Below are 27,011 nucleotides of genomic sequence, written 5' to 3' on the forward strand. Positions count from 1 at the left end.
CATCTTTTTATGAATGTTTAGTTCTTGGGTGGACATGGAACTTCTTGTCATGAAATCTGTGATACTCATTTAACTTATACTGTTCAACTTTTCCCTTCTCAGCTACCTAAAATTTTTTCATACAAATGGAGGTTTTGAGAAAAGACTAAAATAAAAGCCACAGTGACAGAGGGAAAAAAAGCCCAAAATCTCATACAAGAACACTCCCTTTCACTGATATGACAATATATTTTTCCTATTTTGCACAGTAACATTTCTAAAAATGCTCTCAGCTTGTAGCCTAACATTTTTCTGTGCAGGCATGTATCTGAGAATGGCAGCAAGATTCCTGCTATTTTAGCAGTTTCTGTGATGCAGCAAAAAGACAAGACACTAATTTGCTGCAACACGATGCAACACACTGCATCAGCAGGGAGCATCCCAGTGATCTGCAACGTACATGCACAGCTCAGTTTGAGGCATGTCACAGATTTTTGTTACATTGCAGCTTTGCTGAGACATAGGTAATTGTCTGCAGTTATCTTTCTTCAGTAATGTGTGCTTCTTGCCATATTCACAATGTTAATAAATAAAGGATGATCAAATGGAATAGAGAGCTGCTGCTGCTTTTGCAAATTTAATTTGATTCCTCCAGAGTCACTGAATGCAAACTAAGACAGTGAGAGAGTCAGTTCTGTCCAATGTTGCTGCTAACATTACCATTTACATTTTCAAAATTTAAACAATAACCAGAAGTTACCATGAAAGAATGCTTAAAGAATTGGTTTATTGTTTTTGAAGAATTTTATTCTTAGGGGAAGTCATAAGTCAACACAAACAAAATACAGGTTTTTTATAGTACTTGGTTGGAAATATGAGATCAGTCCTTGAAGGGCTGTAAATAAATGGAGCTGTACGGACTTCAGTGTTGCTCTGCTAATGGAACCAAATAAGGATCTAATCTAGTCAGATGTGAGACAGGTGTTACCCACATGTTCATGAACAAAAAAAGCATGTCCTACACAATTCAGAGCAGATGATCACCTCTGCCATCACAATCAGACATGGTACATGGAAAGTGCAGAATTAATTAAAGTACACCTGGTAAGTATATGAACACTTGTTACTGGGAGAGATCAATGGGCAATGTTTCTGAAGGTAGGCCAAAACTGGCTTTCACAGATACATATTACTGTTACAGCTTAGTAGACTGAATTAAAGCTCAGGTGATAATGCATCCAGTATCCCATTGCAGAGACACAAACAGTCCATTTGCTCTGACAGGAAAAATTCTTGTCCTAGACATGCATAGACGTAAGATGTTACTGTTCAGCCTCCTATGATCCCCTAATACATTTACTTCCAATAATACATAGCCTTAAAAATAAATAATAAATAAGCCATTTTCTTTAGCCATCCTAACGAACGGCAACTCTACATAAGCATGATCATGAATATTTACATTTGGGTTATTTCCTTAATTTATATAACCATCCTAAAAGGCAGAGTGATTCTTCTGTTTTGCTGAGCATCTAGAGAGTTTAATAATTATTGTACTATTAACTTCAGGCTCATCTATTTTGACTCTCTCCTACCATATGGTTATAGATGTTTCCATTATGTTAATTATAAAATATACAATTATAATTCTCCCATTGTGACATTCAGCTTAGACACAAATTAGTGGCTGACTCCTTAAAAGCATACCTACAGTTACTGCAGCCTCAAAAAATTATCATCTTCCCAGTGTGGTTAAAAAGCTACACATATACTACTTAAAATCTGCCCCAAATAAGCTGAAGGGAGTGGAGATTGAAAAGACTTTTGCAGAATTTTAAAATGCATAGAATAAATTAATTTTTCCTTGCTGAAGAATGACCATTACTGGAAAATAAATTTAGTGGTGTGAGTCACAGAAGGACACTTGATAGAACTGGAGTTTTATGCACTGTGCTACACCAAGCTTAGGTCCTCAAAGCAAAAAGCTTTAATGCAACAACACATGGCTCAATCTTCATATACATTCTGCTCATGACTTTCCTGCAGAGACCAGCAATAAGAGTGCTAGCTAATACCAAATGCAGTTGGTATTTAGTGTCTTGGAAGGTTATTTTGTAGCAGTCACCAAACACTCAGCAGATGGTAATAGCTTTTAATCACTAGTTAGGGAAACAGTGGAAGTAGAGAGGTAAAAGTCTGGATGGGACTTTAAATCCTATAAATGAAATCATAAGTTTTAAACAGGTAGCTATTTGCACCTTAATATATGTTTATAATCTTCTGAATATGAGCATAAACAAAGACATAAATAAACCAGGAAATATATGATCAATTTTAAATGCAAGTAGAATTCTGTATCAATAAAAATTTCAGTATTCTGTTCCGGGAAAAAAAAAAGACAGATATTTTAGTACAGTGATTTATTTTAACAACCCATGTGTAAATTTTGCTATCTACTTGATTTCACTGTGTAGGAATATTCCCTGCTATTCTTGGGAGTTTTCTAGTCTCAGACCCTGCTGCAGACATGCCGATACCTGTGAATCACCTCCTACCAACCTCATTCTGTAGAACTGCACCCACTGCACACAACCTATCCCTCCCAGTGGGCCACCACCCTGTTCCCCAGAGCAATCTCTTTTACAGAACATAGTATGCTCTGATGCACAGTAAACTGTGAGGGAATGATTCTACAATTTACATAAGTAAGAATTGCTTAAAAACAACATAATTTTGAATAAAAGCATAAGAAGATTTATTTTCAAATTGGTCATATTTGTATGTATGCATTTGATCATGATCTAGCTCTCAACTAACATCCAATTTATGTAGTTACACACAAGACACAAAGAGCAATAAAAAAAAAAAAACAAAACCCCAAACAAGCATTAATTTGACATCACTTGACAACTACTACCTAGAAATACACTGCTTGTACTGCAAGGTGCAAACATCAATGTTCAAAATTATACACATTTGGGGGCATTCATCTTCACCTTTCAAGACACACAAGCAGAATATCGCTGTTCCATCTGGCTAATCTGCCAAAAGAAGGGACTTCAGTTAAGCTGATTGCCTGAAAAATATGCTATATCAGTGCAGGCTTGGTTACATTTGTCCTATTTATTTTTTTTTCTTTTCCCAGGCTAGCAATGGATGATTCTGAAAGACCACGGCAAAACAGAGGTTTCAGATGCCTTTCAATTCCCTCTTAAAGCAAACATGATATTTTTTGTAGCCTAGTGTGGAGTCTGGCTGCTTGTCATATTCCAGTTAGTGAAGCAGATGTGAAAGGCTTATTATCATCACCTGAGCCTTCAGTTTAGCATGAAATGGAACACTCCTAACTATGCAGGAGTTTACTAGTTCTGTTCTTTTTCCCTAAATGCATATTAATTTCTATTATAAGTTATGTCATTTAAACTTCAAAAATATTCTTCTGCTCCTACTTTTACTGCTCCTGGAAAAATTTTTGTTCTTGGTAAGTTAATGACAGTTTTGTCATAATCATCAGTGGGGACAGAAGTAGTTCCTATAATGTGATAATTATTTTAAGCTGAATCTTAATATGTAACAGACAGTACTCTATTGCTATATTATCACTTAATTAATTTGCCGTAAGATATACTGATAAAAATGTATTCGATCCACTTTGTTATGTGTCAGTCTCAGACAATTTTCTATCTCATTATCAGACTACTTCCCCATAATAAATGCAAAGCCTTACGCATACCTAAGAGATTGTTAACTTTTAAAATGCTTTTTACTGCACTAGTTTGATGATTTCAGGGGCTACTTGAGTACAGAATAAATCCTTAAGTAAAGCACTAGTACATGGGGAGCTATGACCTTCATCCCCACCAGAGATTTACTAAGAGCCACCTCAGTGAAACCTTCCTTAGCTGTTTCCCTCTTGCACTGCACAGAGGGAAACCACTGCACTGCAGCAGAGTCACCATCACCACCAGACACCAGCACAAGCAGTATAGACAGGAACCAGAAGTACACCACCCCTGCACAATAGCCACAGTGAGTGGAAAGATTCACATTAGGTAAAAAGCAGTAGAGTAGTCACTGCAACACAGTATTTTCTCTATTCGTCGTCTAATTTCCAGTGAGTGGTTTGGAATATAAAAAAACTCTGCAAAATAGATTGTTAGACTTTATATTGCAGGCAACAGGAGGGCAGTAACAAGATTCAAAGAAGAGACAAGTCTAACCATCAATGCAAGGTTAGTTGCCATGTTGATGAAAGGACTGTAAGAGGCCAAGATGGAAACTGAGAAGAGCTGCATTAGTTTTCTCACAGTCTAACCAAACAGTTGACAAATAGAAATAACCAGGAAGCTTTGCAAAGAAAAGAAAAAGAAAAAGAAAAAAAAAAAAAAGGAAAAGAAAAGGAAAAAGAAAAAGAAAAAGAAAAAGAAAAAAAGAAAAAGAAAAAGAAAAAGAAAAAGAAAAAGAAAAAGAAAAAAAGAAAAAGAAAAAGAAAAAAAGAAAAAAAAAGATTTTTTCCTTCACCTAATACAGAGAAGGTATCTGCATCTCTCTATTGTCTGAGGATGGAAGCTATGGAACTAATTTACATAAGGTACCTTGCGTTTTAGGCAGCTCCAGTGAAAGGAATCTTAACAATGAATGCTGAAGAAATTTACCCAGTGCTAAAGGGAAAGAGAAGAAAAAAGTGGACAGCAATTGTTGTGATACCTCACAATAACACCTGCTGACATTAAAAAAAGAAGAATTAGAAGAAAGAAGAGAGAAAAATAAAGAATGAAGAAGTCAAGAGAAATGAGACTTATAAAGAGTAACCACTCAGACTATGTAGACATTCTTGCAAATCTATCACCTTTAATAACATTAATCAATGTAATAATAGTTCCATATAAGTAATATGAAATAACACAAGAACAAACACACTATACCTATACCAGTGGATAAGTTCAATGGTCTACAAAATCTGAACATTTTTTTTCCCAATAGAATGCACAAGCAATGCCTAGGCTAGAAAACAGCATCCAAAAAAGCATACTTTTTCCAAGTACTGTCCAGTAATTTGTGGCTTCCTGAATCAAAGTGGTTTCTAAGAACTTAGAAAACTTCTATAAATTTATTCATTGGACTTGTCCAGTCTTTTCTTAAACCTAAGTATGCTTTCAGTGTTCTCAGCATCTTGGGAAAAGGTGTTCCATAGCTTATACTTTTGAGCAACTACCTCACAGAATCTTAGAAAAAATGAAAGTTGAAAATTTAGTTCAACCTCCTGCTCAAGGCAGGGCTAAGTTCAAGATACGGTCTCCTTTTATGTTGCCTGTTAGTTTCATCTGATGTCCCGTAGTTCTTCCATAGGAAGAGGCAGGGAAAAAGTGGTCCATATTCACCATCTTTAGACCAGTCATAAAAGCCCTCTGTCATCTCTTCTAGATATTTTTTTTTTTTTTTTCAGACTGAAGAATTTGAAGCCTACTTATAACTCACCTAACTTTGTTTTCCTACATTTCAATATCTGCCTTGCCATTATCTGAAACTTTAATAATACTTTTTTTCTAATACTTTTTTCCTATATCCTTTTTGAGACTGAAGGACAAAAAGCCCTTAGTATGCAAGAACTACCTTGGATTTATACAGGGGAATAATCATGTTCTAACATTTGGGAAAAGCAGATTAAGTTTCCTCATCACTACTAACCAACATACAGCATGAATGCATGAAATTATACCCTTTTTTTTTAATAAAAATACATAATATTTGGAAAATTTCAGGCATATTTGAATGATCTAAAGTTTTCTGTCTCCATTACTTGTTAGAAAAATCATTGTGGAAACTGTCTCTGAGTCACTGAAAGAAACAGATGAAGACTTCTAATATAATAGCAACTACCAATAGTACTTTAAGTCTCATGATGTAATATCAGACCAAAATGCAGCATGGCTGTGAATTCAGATAGTTAATATTTCAAATTTACTTTCCCATGTACTCCTTTAAAGTTGTAAAAAACTATTTTCATCACTAGCTCTGCTGATTTTGGCTGGGATAGTTAATTTTCTTCAGAGTAGCTAGTATGGGGCTATGTTTTGGATGTGTGATGAAACCTGTGTTAACAAAGGGATGTCTTTGTTATTTCAGATCTGTGCTTACACAGAATCAACGCCTTTTCTGCTTTTCACTCCACCCCACCAGCAAGTAGGCTGGGGGTGCACAAGAAATTAGAATCATAGAATCATAGAATCATAGAATCATTTACATTGGAAAAGACCCTTAAGATCATCAAGTCCAACCATTAACCTAATGCTGCCAAGTCCACCACTAAACCATGTCCTCGAGCACCACATCTAACCTTCTTTTAAATACCTCCAGGGATGGAGACTCAACCACTTCCCTCAGCAGCTTGTTCCAATGCCTGACTACCCTTTCGGTGAAGAAGTTTTTCCTAATATCCCACCTAAACCTGCCCTGGAGCAACTTGAGGCTGTTTCCTCTCATCCTATCACTTGTTACTTGGGAGAAGAGACTGACCCCCACCTCGCTACAACCTCCTTTCAGGTAGTTGTAGAGAGCAAGAAGGTCTCCCTTCAGCCTTCTCTTCTCCAGACTAAACAACCTCAGTTCCCTCAGCTGCTCCTCATAAGACTTGTGCTCTAGACCCTTCACCAGCTTTGTTACCCTTCTTTGGACACGCTCTAGCACCTCAATGTCCTTCTTGTAGTGAAGGGCCCAAAACTGAACACAATATTCAAGGTGCGGCCTCACCAGTGCCGAGTACAAGTGGACAATCACTTCCCTAGTCCTTCTGCCCACACTGTTTCTGATGCAACCTAGGATGCTATTGGCCTTCATGGCCACCTGGGCATGCTGCCAGCTCATATTCAGCCGGCTGTTGACCAGCACCTGTAGGTCCTTCTCTGCTGGGCAGCTCTCCAGCCACTCTTCCCCAAGCCTGTAGCGTTGCATGGGGTTGTTGTGACCCAAGTGCAGGACCCAACACTTAGCCTTGTTGAACCTCATACAGCTGGCCCCAGCCCAATGATCCAGCCTGTCCAGGTCCCTCTGCAGGGCCTTCCTACCCTCCAGCAAATCGACACTTCCACACAACTTGGTGTCATCTGCAAACTTACTGAGGGTGCACTCAATCCCCTCATCCAGATCGTCAATGAAGATATTGAACAGGACTGGTCCCAACACTGAGCCCTGGGGAACACCACTCGTGACCGGCTGCCACCTGGATTTAACTGCATTTAACACAACTCTTTGTACCTGGCCGTACAGCTAGTTTTTTACCCAGCAAAGTGTATGCCCATCCAAACCATGAGCAGGCAGTTTCTCCAGGAGAATGCTGTGGGAAATGGTGTCAAAGGCCTTACTAAAGTCTAGATAGACAACATGCACAGTCTTCCCCTCACCCACTAAGCAGGTCACCTTGTCATAGAAGGAGATCAGATTAATCAAGCAGGACCTCCCTTTCATAAACCCATGCTGCCTGAGCCTGATCCCCCAATTGTCCCACACGTGCGGCATGATGGCACTCAAGATGATTTCCTCCATAACCTCCCCTGGCACCGAGGTCAGGCTGACAGGCCTCTGTTCCTTGGATCCTCCTTCCGGCCCTTTTTGTAGATGGGCATCACATTTGCTAACTTCCAGTCAACCAGGACCTCCCCAGTTAGCCAGGACTGCTGATAGATGCTGTAAAGTGGCTTGGTGAGAACCTCCGCCAGCTCCCTCAGTACCCTTGGCTGGATCCCATCTGGTGCCATAGGCTTACGTGTGTCTAAGTGGTGTAGCAGGTCACTAATCATTTCCCCTTGGAATTTGGGGGCTTCATTCTGCTCCATGTCCCTGTCTTCCAGCTCAGGGGTCTGGGTACCCCGAGAAGAACTGGTCTGACTGTTAAAGACTGAGGCAAAGAAGGCAATAAGTAGCTCAGCCTTCTGTCCCCTCTCACTATGTTTCCCCCTGCATCCAATAAAGGATGGAGATTCTATGTAGCTCCCCTTTTGTTGCTAATGTATTTGTAGAAACATGTTTTGTTATGTTTTACAGTAGCAGCCAGTTTAAGTTCCCACTGGGCTTTAGCCCTTCCAATCCTCTCCCTGTATAACCTCACGGCATCCTTGTAGTCCTCCTGAGTTGCCCGCCCCTTCTTCCAAAGGTCATAAACTCTTCTTTTTTCCCTGAGTTCCAGCCAAAGCTCTCTGTTCAGCCAAACCAGTCTTCTCCCCCACCAGCTCTTCTTTTGGCACATGGGGACAGCCTGCTCCTGTGCCTGTAGGATTTCCTTTTTGGAGAATGTCCAGTCTTCCTGGACTCCTTTGCCCTTCAGGACTGCCTTGCAAGGGGCTCTTTCAACCAGGTTCTTGAACAGGTCAAAGTCTGCCCTCCAAAAGTCCAAGGTAGCAGTTCTGCTGACCCCCCTCCTTACTTCTCCAAGAATCAAAAACTCTATCATTTCATGATCACTATGCCCAAGATGGCCTCCAACCATCACATCACCCACCAGGCCTTCTCTGTTCACAAACAAGAGGTCCAGCTGGGCACCTTCCCTAGTTGGCTCCCTCACCAGCTGTGTCAGGAATTTCTCTTCCACACACTCCAGGAACCTCCTAGACTGTTTCTTCTCTGCTTTATTGTATTTCCAGCAGGCATCTGATAAGTTGAAGTCCCCCAGAAGAACAAGGGCTAGCAATCATGAGACTTCTCCCAGCTGCTTATATAAGTTGGGAAGGGATACAGCTGGGACAGCTGACCCCAGCTGACCAAAGGGATATCCCGTACCATATGACATCATGCTCAGCATATAAAGCTGGGGGAAGAAGAAGGAAGGGGGGGGGGGATGTTCAGAGTTATGGTGTTTGTCTTCCCAAGTAACCGTTACACGTGATGGAGCCCTGCTTTCCTGGAGATGGCTGAACACCTGCCTGCCCATGGGAAGTAGTGAATGAATTCCTTGTTTTCCTTTGTTTGCGTGTGCGGCTTTTACTTTATCTCTTAAACTGTCTTTATCTCAACCCACGACTTTTCTCACTTTTACTCTTCTGATTCTCTCCCCCATCCCACCAGGGGGGACTGAGCGAGCAGCTCTGTGGTGCTTAGTTGTCAGCTGGGGTTAAACCATGACACTAGCATATATGTGAACAGTGCTAAGAGTGACTTAGAAATCACTGAAGCAATTTTGTCAGCTGGTTTGGCATGATTTTGTGATTCTACTGCTCTGGTCCTTAACCTTCATGCTCTCCTTGTTTTTTAGTGCTATGATGAATAAATTAATATAATGGTATAAAGATACAAACCACTTGAAGTCATAAACAAAGATTTCCTCATAGTTCTTTCTCCCAGACAAATTTTTAATAGTGTATTATGCTGTCATTTTCACCAAAACAGTAAATCTTCATTAATTGATCAATCTGAAACTAATGTATCACTTGGAAAAAAAATTTTGAAGAGAGCATTTATGAAGTTGAGATATTAAACTGCTAGGTTATACTTACGATAAACATTGTGACTGAATGCAACAGAAATAACAACTTGCATTAATTTTCAATTTATTACATTTTCAAATAAAAACATTAAGTTAACAAATCATGTTACTTTTCCTTTGAAAAAATTGCTAAATTGTATTATTCCAGTTCAGTATGGTGTCATCAATTTATTAAGTTACCATTACATATATCACTAGGGCCTCTACTGAATGAGACAGTTACATTTCCTTATTCTAGTTGAATGTTTTCTCCATAGCACAGGAAACCGCTACAGCAATTGCTGATCAGGAAGTAAATATTCAGTAAGTAAATCCTCTAAGATAGTGCCTAATTGAGAATGAGTGAACGTCAGCTGAAACTGACTATAAGGAAGGCATGTTCGTAGTGGCTTGATCAGCCATGCTTATTAATTCTAATCCTGACTAGATCATTTATTTCTGGAAGTGTTAGTAATAGCAGATAGTAATTACTCCACAGTGAAGGAGAGTGCAAGGGGTCAGTTTCTCATTAAAAAAGGGAAATTAAACACACCAGATTTAAAACAGTTTTTCACCTTTTATTTAGCATTATTTTGGAGAAATTACTTCCAACTAAGTTAAATAACTTATATAGAAAAGGAATTATTTTTATCCTGTATAGACAAAGAATGCCTTCATATGATGCATTCCCAATACCAAATGAAAACATATTAGAACTCTTTTAGGCTACACCATGATCGAACATGCTGTAACATTAGGTCTATTCAGGAAAGAAAAAGTTCCTTTCATCATAGTTGCTTCTAGACCTCAGAAATATTAAAATAAATATTAAAGTATTAAATATTAAGTAGCGTAGTAAATATTAAAATATTAAAGTAAAAATACATTTTACTGAAGAGAAGTTGTCCAATAAAAGTATTTATCATTTTGCCTATTTCACTAAAGAGTGAAAAATGAATGAGAAAGCTTCTTTAATACAGTTTTAGTTTACTTAGATTTTCCAAAGTATTGTCACAATTCATAACTCAAGCAAATTTACTAACAATTAAACCACGATTCATATAAAACCCTCTGAATGTTAGAAGTCTAGCTCCATGTAGAAATTAGGTTATAACTTCATTCTGAGGCAGATAGTAGATGCAGAGTGTGACAGTTCTTGTATATTTTTAGAGATGAGAATGATAGTCCTTTATTTTTTGTGAACTAGGGTAGGATCTAAGGATCTTCCTTACCAGAGATATAGTTTGACATGTAAATCCATAGTAATCACCTTTAAATACCATTACATTTCATGCAGAAAAACAGAAGTATTCAGAGACTGCCCTATCATCTGAACTATCTTATATGCCTATGTGAGGTTGGCCATAGTCCTAGAATCATCGAATTTTTTGGGTTGGAAGGGACCTTTAAAGATCATCTAGTCCACCCACCTACCCCCCACCCCAGGAGGCTGAACTAGATGTCCATGGCCACAGACTTCTTTCAGTAGATCAGCTTGCTCAAAGCCCCATTCAGCCTGACCTTGAACACTTCCAATGATGGTGCATCTACAACTTCTCTGGGCAACATGTTCCAGTGCCTCACCACCCTCTTTGTAAAAAATTTCTTCCTTATGTCCAATCCAAACCTAACCTCTTTCAGTTTAAAACTGTTGCCCCTTGTTCTGTCACTGCAGGCCCTAGTAAAAAGTCTTTCTCCATTTTTCTTACAAGCCCCTTTAGGTATTGATAGACCACAATAAGGTCTCCCCTGTGCCTTCTCTTCTTCAGGCTAAACAACCCCAACTGTCTCAGCCTTTCTTCATAGGTGTGGTGGTTTAACCTCAGTCAGCAATTAAGCACCACACAGACATTCGCTCACCCTCCTCTCCACAGTGGGATGGGGGAGACAATGGGAAAAAAAAAGTAAAAGCCACGGGTTGAGACAAAAGGCAGTTTAATAGGACAGCAGAGGAAGGGAAAATAGTAATAATGATAAAAGAATACACAAAGTAAGTGATGCACAATGCAATTGCTCACTGCCCGCTGATGGTTGCCCAGCCCATCCATGAGCAGCGATCACTGCCCCCTGGCCAACTCCCTCCAGTTTATATACTGAGAATGACATCATATGGTATGGAATAGCCCTTTAGCCAGTCTGGGTCAGCTGTCCTGGCTGTGTGCCCTCCTAGCTTCTTGTGCACCTGGCAGAGCATGGGAAGCTGAAAAGTCCTTGACTGGTGTAAGCACTACTTAGCAACAACTAAAACATCAGTGCGTTATCATTATGCTTATCCTAAATCCAAAACACAGTGCTATACCAGCTACTAGGAAGAAAATCAACTCTATCTCAGCTGAAACGAGAACAACAGGTTATAAAAAATTCTTATGGTGATTATCTCCAGACATGAGACAAATTAAATCACATGAAACCCATCATAACTTCTAGAGGAAAACCAGAAAGAGGTAAGTCTGTGAGTACAGTTATGCACAATGACACACCTGTGCACAGTCAAAAGGATCCACTCATAAAAATAACAACTAACTATCAATTCTGATTACTGAAATTTACATCTATGAAAAATTTTACACTCTGAATAATCCTAAATCTGTAAAATGGAAAGAAAAATAATTTTTTGTTAGTTTTGAGAATTATTTGTATAAACAATTCCTATTAAATGATCTTGTAAAAATACAACAAAAACATCAGAGTTAAAAATCAGTTTAAAAATATAAAAACTTTTAGACAGGTATGATTTCACAAGAAATACTAAAGTGCTTATGAAATTTAATGCAACAGGGTAAAATTTTCTACTGTGAAACTGTTCAGTAAATATTTTAATTATATTGACAAATTAAGTCAAAACTGAAAAATTTGAACTCTCAATGAGATCCACTCATTGAGAATGATACTGAGAGTGATCCTCAGCAACACTGTAATTGAAAACTCGTGTCTGGAAAGAAAATAAATACTTGGTCTGTCTCTTTGAAATACAGCAATAATAATGCCCACTTCTTGTATTTATAAAAGCATAAAGACGTATGGGCAGAAGTGCTCAACATTTTGAAAAAGTTAGATGTTAACTGTTGTCTACTAATTAAAATGCAGACAAACTCTCACTTAGATACAAGACCATGAATAACTGTGACACTTACCCAATTGCACCTTGCCAGTTCACTATTTAATTTCAGCTGTGAATACCATTTTGTGAATTGATTGTTTTTCTTCTAGCTGCAAATAAATGCATAATGAGTGTTTTTATAGCTATTTACCACTTTAAATTTCAGTATTCAGTGTTTTGTCATTTGAAGTTCAGTGACACATGACCTAACATACTAAACAGAGCATCTACAATATATGGTGAAATATTTTCCCCAAGTATCTTTCTACACTGATATATAGATATTGTAATTTATGGAATTATGTTAATGGTGAGTCAGACCTTAGAGTTTGTCTCCAGGTCTTATGTCCATTTTTTTTTTTTTTTTATTCACCAGGTCATTTCTTTTATTATGTGTGACCTAATTAAGCGGTCACACTTTCTGCAGAGAAAATTACTGGAAAAAAAACATGATAAAATCATGTTTGCCTCTACACTTCAAATACCAAATGGTTAAATAAGAGAGTGAAATAAATTACGTCTATTCCTATGAAGTGTCCAAGTGCAAAAAGCATTATTTTTTTAATACATCCAGGCTTACGTTCTTGTCTCATTTCAGTCAAATATTAGAGAATCTTTTCAGTAAAGAATTCTCAGAATGCTTTCACATCACCATAAATTATTTCTAAATTATACTTCAGTAAGAGTAAAAAGAGGTTCAGCTTATAATTCATATCCTAAAACACTACTTCTCCCTTTTGCCAACATAGGGTGAATATAGTTAAACACTTAAAACACAAATAGTTTATTAATAAGTGCACATATGCCCAGGACTTTGAGAAATAATGCTGATCTACTGAAAGGCTATTGTTGACTTTATATTGCATGTAATATATCTCATAGCTTAATCTTTCTTTAGCTATCACCCCTCTATGACATATTTTTTTTTTTGTAATTCCACAGAAAATGATGCTGTTCTGAATGAAGCAATGTAATTCAGCCTAGACAAAGGCACCTAGAATCATGTCAAAACATGATTCAGCTACTCACACAGAGACATTTAGTGTCACTCGAAAGCCCACTGGTATCTAAGAATTGACAGGGAACTAGCAGTTATGAATTTGCAGCAAAGAAACTGTTGGAGGTCTATGATCTCCTTGAAACGGTCTCAAGCTGCACCAGGGGAGGTTTAGGTTAGATATTAGGAAAAACTTCTTCATCGAAAGCGTAGTCAAGCATTGGAAGAGGCTACCCAGGGAAGTGGTTGAGTCTCCATCCCTGGAGGTATTTAAAGAATGGATAGATGTGGTGCTCAAGGACATGGTATAGATGGACTTGGCAGTGATAGGTTAACGGTTGGACTCGATGATCTTAAGGGTCTTTTCCAACCTTGACGATTCTATGATTCTATGATTCTATGATCTGCTTGGCACCTCAAGCATGTAAAATGGCACTACACCTATGCTCAGGTAAATTAAACCCTAGGTGGCTACTTTCAGGTGACCCAAATCTCTCTCTGAGCTTCATTGACTGTATTGATGCCCTTTTTGAACATCTCCATGGCAAGAATGAAGACACTTTGTGCTCAGGCACCTCATGCACCTACAGACACCTTCATGCAGGCCTCTTTGTACATGAATTGAAGGCAGCCTGACTCCCAGGCACATTAGCCTTAGCTTTTGTTGACGCTCAAACAAGGTTTACCGGCAGAGAAAACATTCTCTTCCCTCCCTCCACCCCTTTCAAATGAGATGTATGCTGCAGCTAAGGCAGGGTTGTACAATATACTGAAATTTGGCATTAATTCCAGTGTTTCAACTCTGCTTTAACATTTTTCACATTTTTTTTCCTGTTATGGGATACAGAGCTCCAGAGAGCTCATCTGTTATGTACAAATTAAAAAGATCCAGGATGGGGATTCAAAGATAGTAAAGGAGTTTCAGAACTACCAGTTCTTCTTAGGATTTGGTCAGCGCAGTGAAAAACAGCAATAGTGACAAAAATTTACAGTCTATTGAAAACACTGTAATAGATTTTTGTTAATTAAAAACAAAAGTAAATTAAACAACAAAAAGCTTTTTACATGATGCTTAGGTTGATTTTACCATGGGAAGAAAAATGAAAAATAAAATAGTTGTTGAGTTTTCCTCTGTTAAACAATGAATTCCAAAAGTGGATATAGTCAGAGGTATTTGAAGGTTACAAGAGCACTATAGCTGTTATGTTGCATTTTAACTCTGATCTTCTTTTTCAATATTGTATAAACATAATTACTTTCCTAGAAGAGAATTGCACCTAAACACAAGTACTCAGAACAAAGATAAAATAGTATAAAATGTTCAAAAGCTGATTTAAAGTGATTAATCATGATTGTTCCTAATTTCCACTGGAATCCGTGGAAATCATCAGTCAGATCATACTCATAGAATTTCCATCATAATGCAAAAGTTAAACAGATGAAAAAAAGACTTCTTTTCACAACAATGACCCTGTATACTAAAAGTAAATTAATTCTAAGCAATACTCAAGAGATATGCATATTACCATAGCCAACAACATACCATCTCATTTTCCTATTCCCTAGTTGTTCAGGAGTAGTAAAATGCATATTAGTATGGAGATTTTTTGCAATGGGGCACATACTTTTTGCTAATGAAGCAAGTCTGTCAGAGCAACAGAGATGGAAGAAAGGGTAATTGGATCTTACTTGAAAACCTTCAGCTTAAGTTGTGGTCTAGAACTGACAGGTTCTGTCAATATTTACAGAAAGATTTATTGCTATGCCATATATGCTCAGAATGACACACATTTTTGTACCATAATAAAATAAGTTTCATAGTGTTACTATCTTATTTTGAACTTTTTTTGTGTGCTTAAAGTACAAGAAGATTTTTTGTTTTTTAAATTGCATAAAATTTACAATTAACTGCAGGTTTTGGTCTCTGGTTTCACTGAAAATAAACAGATCATTATAAAAACTGTGAAAGCTCATTATTATTTGTATACGTGAAAACCAGGGAATGAAGCTAATTGAGAAAGACGACATGTTCTGCCTATATAGAGAATGAATTTTGCTTATTTTCATAGTATCAGAACATGATTTTAAAAGCAATTAATAACAAAAGACAATTGCAAATATACATTTTTAGTATCTAGGTTCTGCTAAATATCAACATTATATTTCATTCACAAAGGCATGTTCAGACATAAATCACAACAAAAAATATGTAATGATAAATAAGAGAAACTTTGAAATAAGGGTAGGTTCATTTCTTTAACACTTATAGTGTGCCTCGTGAGATCTGTCTAACATTTTCAGTGTCAATAACTTATTAACATTTTTTCATATGATAGGCAGCTGAATATTTCTCTAAATGAACAATATCTGATAAGAACCTTCTTTCTAGAAGAACTCTGTGTTTAAGGCTTATCTCCAGCATTTATCATGTTTTAAATATAATGTTGAATCTTGACCTATACACAGACTGTGGTAGATATGTACTTCATCTCCATTTCCTTTTGATTTTTTGCCTTGAAGTAATAAACAGAAAGGAGAGCTAATTCTGAATATAAACTGAGATCTGCTATATATGCTTAGAAGGGAAATTAGGAAATTTCAGAAAATCCTTGAAATTTGCAGTCCTGAAACCTGTAATATCAATCAGCCACAAGGTGAATAATTGTATTCCCTCCTCCACTTCTGTTTCTATGTCTTTTTTACTGAAATTTTATTCTTAATGAAAAAAAATCATATGAAAATTTGGAATAAAATTATATTAAGGGACATCAATCAAATAAAGGGTGATGTTTCCTGAATGAAGCTCTCTGCTTTTAAAGCAATGATGGTAACATCTGCTGAGAATCTGCAGGTTCTCAGATTTAAAATTCAATGGGTCATTTTTCTCACCCAATTATGTTTATGAAAATACTAAAAGCTTGTTTTGGACTGCTGGTCCATATTAACTGTGATAATCCATGTCTAAGCTATCTGAAAACCACTTTTTCGCTGATCAGTTATTAGCTGAGAAAGCCTGAAGACGAGCTTTTTTAGAGAAGAAATTTAAGATATGTACATGTGTAAAAATCTATCTTTTATTTTAAAATGTACTTCCGTAGCTCCTAGAGGAGATTTTAGGCACTAAGTTCTCAAAAGTACCTAATTGGAGTCCTGAACTTAATACTTACATTCAGGAGAGAATTTGAGAAAAAATTCTCTTTACTGGATCCTCTTGACTGGTCTGTTTTGCATTAGTGACTGCTGGGAATTGCACACCTGAAGCTTTGAGTGGCTGAATGTCTAGATGCTATTTTGCCCCAATCTTAGATATCTATATGGCATTTAGGTAAGCTGTGCATATTTAGATTTCCAAAAAATTACAGAAAAAAAAAGCAGCTCATTAGATGGTATCCACCATATGTTTTTTATAGTAAATTTTATTAATAGCACTGTCATTTTGTCTTTATTTCTCCCTAGATCTGCTCCAAGAAAGAAATAAACAACTTCTGCATATTTTTATTTTTAAATTTCAGCTATTTACATATTTTATACTATTGCTCTCAAGTCATAAGGAGATATATTACATAGTATGTAAATATGACTAGATACTGATCTCTGTTACATCTGAATAATAAATAGCATAAGACTGCCTTACAATGCAAGCAATAGTACAAGCACAAGATGTAAAAATGATTGAGAACTGGAGTTTATGAGAACACACAACTAAGGGGAATAGAGGTAAACAAAAATTAATCAGATATGTTTGTGAGGAAGCAGAGAATAAATCTGTGTGGGTTATTCTTCTCCATCAGGCATGTATAATTGTACTGTTTCAAAACTTGCTTGCTGGCTTAGTTCATAAATGTATTCAGGTCTTTGGAAGCTTGCTGTTTTCCATTAGTGTCCCATCTCCATGAACTTACATGGTGCAGTCATTTAGAGTGTTGCTTAAAAATATTCTCTAAATCCAGCTCCATGTAGGGGATGACTTCTGTTTGTAATACACAGTGTAAAGTGGGAAGGGAAGGGAAGGGAAGGGAAGGGAAGGGAAGGGAAGGGAAGGGAAGGGAAGGGAAGGGAAGGGAAGGGAAGGGAAGGGAAGGGAAGGGAAGGGAAGGGAAGGGAAGGGAAGGGAAGGGAAGGGAAGGGAAGGGAAAGGAAGGGAAGGGGAGAGGAGAGGAGAGGAGAGGAGAGGAGAGGAGAGGAGAGGAGAGGAGAGGAGAGGAGAGGAGAGGAGAGGAGAGGAGAGGAGAGGAGAGGAGAGGAGAGGAGAGGAGAGGAGAGGAGAGAAAAAACCAAAAAATAGTATTTCAAATTTTTTTACTGTTAGACCTACAAGTTTGTAATCCCAAGGATCCCTCTTCTTTCTATATCTGAACTCCTGCAAACAGGCTAGTACTGTTTCTCCTCCTCTATAGAGTATGCGAACTATTCCTTCTTTGTGAAGTTTTTTAAAACTCCTCTCTAAAAGAAGTCAAGTGAACAGGTTGCCATATAGGAAGACATAGTAGTTGTCTCAACAAGCCTTTAGAGGGTAATTGTATAACACTCTCTGCCCAATTTACCACTGGATACAGTTTTGAAGAGAAAATGCTGAGTATGCTGAGGGAAAACACATTGCAAATTCATGTCTTATCTCTGTCAGCTCTTTTTGCTGATCATGGACAGTCAGCTAAACATCTATAAACCCTATTCAGTAACAGAGCTGGAAAGAGTGGATCTGAAGAATGAAGAATATGCTGGCAAATGAGACAGGTCTTACTGCTGGCCAGCCCATCAAACATGGTGCTGAGTGTATCTGAAGAAGGCAGATGATGGATCAGTGAGTCAGGCTAACAGAAGGATGTGAAGAAATTGACAGTTCTGTCAACTAGTTCTTGGTGGAAAGCAATTATGTTATGGTTAATAAGAGAAATAAATCATGCAGAAACTGTGGACATTTAATTAGAGGAAACTTCCCCAAAAAATACAAAATTGAGGCAAACTTCCAAAGAGGAAATACAGATTGCAATGTTTTCACTACAAAAGTAAAATGAAGAGGCAGGAGGAAAGAGCATGAATGTCCACTGAAAATACTCATAACTAATTTCCTTCCTCCTCCCTTTCTCCCTGTCTCTCCCATCCCTTCCCTCTCTTTCCCTCCCTCCATCCCCATCTTAATCTGAATTTTGTTACAGAATAGCTATCATGCCCCCCACCCCCTCAGAATGGAAGTGCAGAGAAATAATCCTCTAAGAGCAGGAGTTCAGGAAGCTCAAGGCCTCTATAGCTGGGGACACAATGAGAAACAAGAATAGTGAAAATGTGGTGGGAGGTCAGCGTTGGTCCAAAGAGACAGGCTAGCACCTGGGAGATCAGGACTTGCCACTCCTGTTGCCTCTGAGAAAGCATGAAGAGTAGGACATGACAATTTCAGCACAGCACCAGACAGCTATCTGGGTCTTCCTCTCAGAAGCAACATAAATATTTATAGTGGTCTATATGTAGTGGTTTCAGAGAAAAGTCGTCTGACAAGACTCAGTACTGAGGCCTTGCAAACTCATTGCAAAACTTTTGGCCTTTTGCTGGCACTGGCAATACTGGATGACTGGGTGACTATGAGCTGCTTTCAGGTTTGTTCAATTTCTGTCTTGGGTTTGCTGGGTTTTTTTCTGTGATTAAAGGCCCTTGCAATTTTTCGAAAATAGGTATAAAAATGGATACAGAAGGATACATAAACCTTCACATCTGAAAGAGTAAATAATATCTACATTCTCTTTAACTCTTCAACCAAATAGTGAATAAAACAGCTGATAAGGACAGGAGAACTCAGTTTTGTTTCTCCTTATTTTTAATTGGTGACCCTGCGCAGGTGCCTCCCTTTTCTAGTGTCTGTGTTTCTTGTCTGTAGTTTTAAGTGACTTTTAAGTGACTTACATGCCTTACTACGCACTCCTTCTCCCTTACTAACCACAGTGTGATCTAGACATCGGAACCTTACAATTCTTTATTTTAAATAGGAGTATTATTTTTTTCCGGGCAAAAAAAAAAAATCAAGGAATCTGTGGATTTTTATTATTTCATCACAGTATTAACAAACTCCTAGAAAGCTGCATCATCAACAGGATTTCTCTGATGCCTATAAATCAAATCTTTCCTGTCTTGGGGCAGGGACAAGAGCTAGTAATCAGATTTTCTTTGAATCTATGTTTCTTCCTTAGCTTTCTATTAAGCCTTCCTCAGGAATTTCTAGAAAAGATGCTATCTGAAGTATTGGCTGAGAAAAGATGACACAAAGTGGAAAGGAATAAATAGATGTTTATTATACAGCTAAATAAAAGGGAATATTATATATATATGTATTTTAATTCATTGAAGATAGGAAAGTTTAACAAGATATCTCTTGTCAGTCTACATATAAGTATACAGCTGTCTACATTATAAGTACAGAATTTATACAGTGTAGATCACAGACTTACATATACAAAGAAGGGGGAATAGTATAATGGACACAGTAAATAATGAAAGTGATTGAGAAAAGAAGCAATAGTACACAATATTTCTGCAATTTGTATAATGTATGTTTGAGTACTGATTCACTATTCTAAAATAATGACATGCTTATCTATCAATGATGTTTATAGAACAAAAACCCCATTGAATTAACTCATTTTCTCCATTTAAAACTGAATCCCCACATGATTTTCCTTTCAGGAACTTATGTATGTGTGTATGTGAATTCTGTGACGGGATCTTCTACTTAGCTCCAGTAAAATATCTAGAAAAAACAGTCCACTCCCCTGTTTTCCAAGTGGAACTGTGCTGGGGAATAAGAATTAGGTACCACTGACATCTGCACCAATTGATAAAGACTGCAATTATACACAAATATCCACACCTGCCATTAGCGTCTGTCTCCTCTTGGCAGTAAGCTGGGGTCCTCTCTGGTTAAAAATGCATTTACCATCCATAACTATGGTGGCAATGGTTTCTCTTATTTTACAGTTATGCAAACCTTCATCTAGGGAAATGGAGTGACTGTACCATACTGAACAAGCATTTACCAACTTAACGTCAAACAGCATTTGGCTACTTATGATGTAATACAAAGCCAATAAACTTAGTTTATGCAAATGCAATAGCTCTTATACTATATGCAGTTTCCACAGGACCCTGGTGCTGATTAAATTTCAACTGGAAACTGGCAAAACTCTGGGTATCCAACAACGAAGTTCAGTTGTATAATTTCTTTTAAATATATTGTTTTCTTAGTTAATATATGTAAAATGTGATAGGCTGATTAGATTAATATTTACTAGCACAGAGCTTCCAACAAGCGGAAATCAGGGCAGGGCGGGGTGTATGTGTGTGTGTGTGTGTGAAGTATACATATATAAAGTGAGTTTGAAGGACCTGAGCTTAGAGAGATTAATGTTTCACAGACATTTCATGCTTTCATTATCTTGCTTCTGCTGTAGAATTCTTGAAGATTTTCTTTTTATTTTAGTTTGAAGTGTTAACTCAATAATTTCTACACAGTTAACTGGTCTTGAATATAACTTAGGTAAGGCATAATGTATGCATGTACATTCAATCCACAATAAATTGGATTTCAAGGGCATTAATCACCTGTATTTCTCATCAACACATGAGTAGGTTGTATTCAGTACTGTACCTTTTGTTCAGGAAAGATAGCAGTAGCAGAAACAACTGTCAGAAACTGATAATGATTCAAAATGTGCTATCATGAAATGAAAACAGTCCAGCAAAAACTAAGGGAATCAAAGACTGACTGAAGTCATGTTCCTACTGGAGCTGCAAAGATTGAACCAGCTTAATAAGTCTGTCATACTGTTACTTATTATAAATTAAAGAAACATTTTGGATTTCTCATAGGGTATTAGCATTCTTCTCTTTCTAAAATTAACATAGCTGATACATATATCAATAGCTACATCTCTTGGGAATACACAACTACTTTTCCCACTGGATGCCACTGTTTGATCAAATTCAGGCAAATAAAATCTTGGAAAAATCTTGAAAATTTGTAGTTGAAAGAAGCCATTAATTCAAATTAAAACACAGGTTCTTTAGGAAACATACGAAGCATGTTTTATTAAAATGCCTGGAGCACAATTACTGTGGTTTTAGTATGGATTACACAAAATTAAAGATTGTATGAGGAAATAAAAAAGAACTTAATTTTGACTTTATCAGAAGGATTTACAAAAATAAGGGCATAATAGGATAATAGAGCAAATTACTGATGTATACAAGCAGAACATACTTATTGAATAACACAGATGATAAATGTTTCAACACCTTACTCATTTTGAGTATGAGTTTGTAATTTGAAATTCACTGATGAAGAGACTTGCCACTAATATTAAAATATTTCACAGCTGGAATATCAAGTACTTTTTTCTTCTTCTTTATAATAGAATTAGCTCAGTTTGAACATTTTCAGTATTTTCTAAAAGCATATAGTTTAATTTTGTTGTCACTGGAATCAGTGACACTTTCACTACTCACTTTCAGAGGACATGATCAGGCCAACATGAGTACAAAATAAGAAATGGCCTCTAAAATCTAGGTTCTCAAAATGCAATACCATCAGACAAGAAAATATGATAAGAACATACCAATAAGAACAGAGATATGAGGATGCTGTGAAAAAAGTAAAGACTGCAAGTAAAATGCATTCAATTTTAAGAGATTATGTCAAAAGACAAGGTATTACCAGAAATTTAAAAAGAAATATGGGAGGAAAAGGTGGTGATAATACTGTAAATCATCCATTTTATCTAGATTACCATACACTCGTCACTTGTATAGCATTTGAAACTCTGCTTTTGCTTTTTTTTATAATATGAAATTTCACATTAATTCTGACATGACATTGACTTAAATATTTTATATGAATTCTTGTAAGTACATTCCAAAAATGTACCATAGTTAAGTAATTACAGTTATGTTATAATAGAGACATAGTATTTTTTTTATGATAACATGAAGTAATCTTTCCCATTACTCTTCAGCATCTTATACATTGCATGTAATTTTCTGATCTCTTTATATTGTAATATTTCTAGAGTTCTGAAAATGCATCATACTTCACTCTGAAATACATTCCTAAAGCTTGCTTTATCCTAAAAAGGAGCAGCTGACTCTCCTAGATTTGATAAATTGCCTGAAGGCAAGAATAACAAATCCCTACCTGTGTCAAAGATGTGTATATACCAAGTCCAGGTTTTATGCAACACTGCAATTCACTATTTCAAGATTTGGTTTTCCAGATTGCTTTAAACTAAAATTGCACACTAAACCTTGAAATAATTGTAAAGGTTGGCTAGAATAATATAATACACCTTCCATGGTACTTTCTGACAGTTTTTTCTAGTATTCTAGAGCAGAAAACTTTTGGTGTCATGCTTGGAAGCAGACAGAGCACTTCTGTCTCAAGCCATTGTTCAGCAGAGGCAGTGCTGGCACAGGACAGTCGGTTTGGCAGGAAGGTGGAATAGTAGAAGTTAAGAATTGGTAACAAGAAGAAAACTGAGAGTGGGGTAAGAAACAGACTCAAAATCAAGAAAAAGAGAAAGGTTTGGTAGAAAGTGACAAATAAAAACAGAAAGAAGCAAAGAAAAGAAAAAATGAGAAACAAAATTATAAGTGCTTTATAAAACAGTATTTTAAAAAAAATATTTTAATGATAATTCTTGTCTACATTTGTTCCATGGGTAGATTTGTGGAGGTGATACACCATCTCAGGCAGAACTAATGAGTGTGCTCTGTATTTTTATCTACATATATATATATGTGTGTCTGTCTGTGTCTCTCTGAGTGTGTGTGTACGTGTATCTAACTACACCATTCTATATATGGAACACAGTCCCACTTTCCATATGAAGCTGTCCCTATCTCTGATTTATTTGTTCATTTAATTAAAAATTAGTGTAATCAAATAAAGAGAAAGAAAAAAAATAAATAGGAAACTTCAGGCATTGTATCGTACAGAGGGAAAAAAAAAAGGAATCATACACCTCATAAAATCTCATATATGTGACTGACAGGTTAAAGTAAAAGTCTTCCAGGCACTCATCCAAAGTACACAAAATTGAGCAGGAATTCTTCACTAAAATTCAAGGAGTTTTGAGGATAAGACAAATGCAAATTTTCACATAACCATGTATATCTGAAGTTGTCTGTAGTCTCAAATGTAAATTTTTCATTAGCCTAAATAAAAGCATAATTTACACTAAGGAGAAAAAAGTATAACAGTCTTATTATGTAATTTGTAACTACTTTGAATGCACACGACAGCATATTTCCCATATTTCATTTCCCTTTTCAGAAGGAAAAGCCTTATTTGTCCATGTTTTATGATAGCATGAAAACTAACATAAACTGATTTTACAGGAAAGAGAAAAGTAACATGACTTGGTCTCAGCCTGTTGTATTTGTTAAGTTTTGAGCACATTGCTTTTAAGACAAAATGATACAGAAATAATCAAAAGGGGTTCAGAAAGAACAGCAAAGGTGATGTAACTTTTTGTCTTTGGTGTTGACTATTGTTGTAAGATCAGTTCTGGAGTCGAGTAATTTATTTGACGGTGTTCAATGAATAGGCAAGTCAATGAGTGACAATGAATTCACAATACAAAATTGATACATTAAAAGACTGACCAACTATATTTTTTTTAATCCTACTGTTACTAGAAGTAGTAGAATCTGTACTGTAGGATATAAAAAAATCAATTATTTGGTATGCATTTTATACTATTTATTGTGTTCTGTGTATCTCTGTAAAATCTTTACTGTCTGGTACAAGTTGGTATTCAGACATATCCATCTAGGTAAAAAAGGTAAAAATCATAGTCATAATACATTTAGTTAATATGGAGACATTATAACTTCTGTTTCCGAATTCAAATTATTGAAAGATAAATTTTAAGACAAAATGGTTCTAACAGAAAGGATAAAAGCATAATTGGCACTGGTCACTTAAGGATGGTGCAAATGGCTCATCAATTAGAAACTTAGAACGTGGATACTGCTTAGAAGAAATAAGTCTACATAGTCTTTCAGGAATAGAGAAATACCTTCTGCCCACACTATGAATCAGTCAGATAAGAGCCAGCCCTGAGCGTCAAGGTGGCAAATCTAAAAGACCCTGCAGGAAAAAGACACCAAAAAAAAAAAAAAAAAAAAAAAAAAAGGCTTGAAGCAAGCAAAGCAAGCTCTTGTGCTCCTGGAACTGGAGGTGCAAACATGTCTATACCGTGTCACGTGTTTCCAGCAGTGTGTGCCAGAAGTGAGTTGTTCATGCGTTACCGAAGGGATGTGGAAAACAAGATAGTTCAAGTGAATAAGCCATATCAGGGCCTAGGCTTTATGTTCAGGGCAACTGGTGCTGTCTACTGCTGCCAAAGCAAGTAATGCAGAGGCACCAGTAAGGGTACAGGAATGGAGGAAGAAAAGGAAGACAATGTGGTCTTAAATAAACATCAGAAAATACTACTGCAGATTAAATACAGTGACAGGTAAGAATGGGGTTGAGTTTTCAGCTGAAGATCATTTGATAGTAAAGCTTCCTTTGGTCTTAAAATCTCAAATAAATTACAAAAAAAGAAATAGGACCTGATTCTGAAAATATGCCTGTGAGCAGTATCAATTACATGAGTACGTGAATACATGTTCTGTAGGATTGAACCAGGCTAGCAGTATTGCAAATGGCCAAAGTTAGTGTGCTGATCATCCATTCAATGGTTGAAAAGCACTTCTGCATGTCTGAAATGTTTAAGAAAATACCCTTCATATTACCTTATTTTAATAGTTCCTAAAATGACCTGCCTAAAATCAAGCCAGCCGTGAAATAGAGCTATGCAATCTGACTTGGTTCATTCTGTTTATGCACAAAATAATAATAGCTTCTGTACTGTCATTATTTGATGTTAAAATTTTCTCTTTGTGTTTTTGCTTTTCTTTTTCCTCTTATCAGAAATACTTAAAGCAAAGTCCTCACTGACCCATCTTGTCATTTAAACATATTCTAGACCTGCAGTTTCTCATCTTACCCTACAGTCTTTTTTTTTTCCTTTTTCTTTCTGTGGTTTGTTGTAAGGTTTTTTCATCTCTTACTTCAAAGATTCACTAAGAATCTTCACCTGTAAGCACAGAAATTGCAAACAGAGCTCTCTTTAGATGATAAATGAAGTACAGTCTTTCAGATTTATCTGTTTTTTAATGTTTAAAGTAATTGTTAGAGTGAATGTGGTTGCCATGTTGTATATGAGGACAGTGCAAAACAGAATACCTTTCATGTTAAGCAAAGTTATCCTTCTGTGATTTTCCTGACCCAGTCGGAAAGAAGTCTTTCTATGACATTTCCATAGGCTTTTATTGACAAATCTTTGTTCATAATTTGTGATGATGAAAAATATAAGGATATATCATTATTTTATTTGGAAACAATATATTTTTTGAAAAGTCTACCTATTGACTTAAATAGGATTAAATATAAATTTATCTTTAGGATGGTTTTGTGACTTTAGTGCTGATGTCTTTTATCTGAGCCACAGTTTATTTTAAGGATTCTCAGATATCAAAATTTGTCATAATTACACTGATGTCAGTGGAGTCACTTTGATTTTTGGAAGATAAGAAATGATCCATTCCATTTTTTTCTTAGTTCATAGTGATTATTGGAAGGTATAAACTATAATTTTTAGGGACTATTATAAGCAAGTTATATTTTTCCTAGTATTTTTTAAGATATGAAGAACAAAGCTTAGGGCCCAGTGAAGTTCAGGTCATTATACTAAGGTATTGAAAAATCTTCTTTATTTGAAATCTCTGAAAAAAAATCCTTCTATTGATTCAATTCATGGTTAAAATTAAAATCCATTGCAGGTCTTCAATATGGAAAAGTGGATTTTTATAGAAGGGGTTAGGGAGAACACATCTCAAGAACTTTAAACTCTAAAATAAATTCTACTCTGTGACCTTCATATATTAAATTTAGTAGGAGATCTGTCATTACATTTTGGTGATAAAACAACAGCAGTTCTCTTTCTGAGCAAATGCTCTATAAAAGCAGCAATATTTCTCCAAAATTTCTTTTCCTATCTTAAGCTACCTTGTCTACCCTAGATATTGTTGTTTAATCTGCCAATACTCTAAGGTATTATACAAGCAGATAAATTAGCTATAATCCCTGCCCCTGAAGAGTTTCATTAAACATAAGTACAATGATATGACAGAAGGCAAAACAAAAGGAAGAATTAGCAGGGGCTAAGAGGAGAAAAGGAAGGAAATCAACTATGAAATCCTCGATTTTAATGGTGCTTTGCATAGCTTTCTGTTTAGTTAGATTTTTATCTTTCACAGAGGAATAATACAATAAATAAAAACCAAATGGGAGCTGTGGAACAGATGAGAAGCTATAACGTGAGGAGGAAAAAAAGAGTATGTAGCCAACAAGTAGGGACAACTCGGGGAGGGACACGAGAAATGAAATGTGT

The sequence above is a fragment of the Platalea leucorodia genome, assembly GCF_965183815.1.
Source record: "Platalea leucorodia genome assembly, chromosome: 4".
Classification (NCBI taxonomy): Eukaryota; Metazoa; Chordata; class Aves; order Pelecaniformes; family Threskiornithidae; genus Platalea; species Platalea leucorodia.